Source organism: Bos taurus, chromosome 19 (assembly GCF_002263795.3).
Source record: "Bos taurus isolate L1 Dominette 01449 registration number 42190680 breed Hereford chromosome 19, ARS-UCD2.0, whole genome shotgun sequence".
NCBI lineage: Eukaryota > Metazoa > Chordata > Mammalia > Artiodactyla > Bovidae > Bos > Bos taurus.
In genome coordinates, this window is record NC_037346.1 from 25,168,481 (window position 1) to 25,170,255 (window position 1,775).

Below are 1,775 nucleotides of genomic sequence, written 5' to 3' on the forward strand. Positions count from 1 at the left end.
AAACAAATTAAGAACTCCTTTGATCCTCTGGCCTTTTTCAGTATACCTCTTTTTTTTTTCTCTCACAGTTGAACTGCTGTAAAGAGAAGTCTCATCTTGCTTGTTTCCACGAGTCAGCTCTCATTCTCTCTTCCCTACTTCAGCCTCCACTGAACCCCACCCCATCTACAAGGACCATGTTGTCCAGTCTTCAGCCACCAGGCAATTTGCACTGTGGGGATTCTGAACAACTTTATTTTAAAAAATTATATAACTTGGCAGATCTCGCTTTTCCTCACCTGGGTTCAGATTGCGAGTCCGCACTGTAGCGGACCCTGCGGTCCGGAACCATGGCGGTTGTTGTCTGAGTGGTTTATTGTGGCGCTTGAGGCTACAAGCCCAAGTATCTTCAGCTCAGGAAGAAGTTAGAAGAGTTCTCTGACCGCCTGGACATCTGCAGCAAGGGGACTCCCCAGGTCACTGGTTTCTTTGAAGTGTTCGTAGCGGGAAAGCTGATTGACTCCAAGAAGGGAGGCGATGGCTACGTGGACACAGAGGGCAAGTTTCTAAAGCTGGTGGCCACCATCAAAGCCACTTTGGCTTGATGTGCCCTAAAGACAGAGACCAGTGACCATGGCCCAGCCCCTCTTAGCAGAGGCTTCATGACAGGAAGGACTGAAATGTCTCTTGGACGCCTGGTACTTCCCTGATGTTCCCATGGCCGCCGGTTGGAGCAGGATGGACACCCTGGTCTTTGCCTGTGTGTGTGTGTCCCCAGAAGCCTAATGTTGCTCACTGGTCCTGCTGCCCTCCCCCATCCCTCATCTCCCTGCATCTCCCTGCCCCCATGTCTTCCTCGTACCCTCTGTTGTTTGGGGTGGTCCTGCTCCAGGCTTCCTTTTCAAGGGGAAGCCGAGAGCAGGATCAGGATGAGTGAGTGTCAGATTTCACCAGCAACAGCAACAGTTCACAACTCAATAAATGGTGATGAGGTTAACAACAACAACAACAACAAATTATATAACTTAATTCAGATAGCTTCCTTTGTGGCTCAACTGGTAAAGACTCCGCCTGCGACGTGAGATACCTGGGTTTGATCTCTGGGTTGAGAAGATCCCCTGCAGAAGGGAAAGGCTAACCACTCCAGTATTCTGGCCTGAAGAATCCCATGGTCTGTACAGTCCATGGGGTCGCGAAGAGTCAGACACGACTGAGCGGCTTTCACTTTCTTCATTTTAATTCAGAGGGATAGAACTCTGTCTGGCGTCTTTAACAACAAAACGCACCGTGCCATAAAATGTACACATTTTGGGCTTCCCTGGTGGTCCAGTGGTTAAGAATCCCCCTGACAATGCAGGGGATATGAGTTTGATCTCTGGTCTGGGAGGATCCACCTGCCTTGGAGCAACCAAGCCTGAGAGTCACAGCAACTGAGCCCACAAGCCCTAGAGCCCGTGCTCCGCAGCAAGAGAAACCACCACAATGAGAAGCCCGAGTACAGCAGCGAGGGAGTAGTTCCCGCTCGCTGCAACTTGAGAAAGCCCGAGGGCAGCAATGAAAACCCATTAGAGCCAAAAGTAAATAAATAAACCTTAAAAAAAAAAAAAAAAGTACACGTTTTACTAAAGGGAAGGCCCTCCCCCAGCAAATATTCTTGTCTTTTCTATTGATAGACGTATCTGAAAGACAGTCTGTGCTTTCGTGTTTATCAGTCAATGCTGCAATTACTATTTCAGGGCATGAAACTTTAGACCCAGCATCAATTTGGGGATGAGGGAGCAAAGTTCACATTTTCA

General features: G+C 48.7%; 1 pseudogene; it reads left to right on the top strand.

Moving 5' to 3' along the window:
• On the top strand, positions 258-979 carry LOC613988 (selenoprotein W pseudogene; annotated as a pseudogene).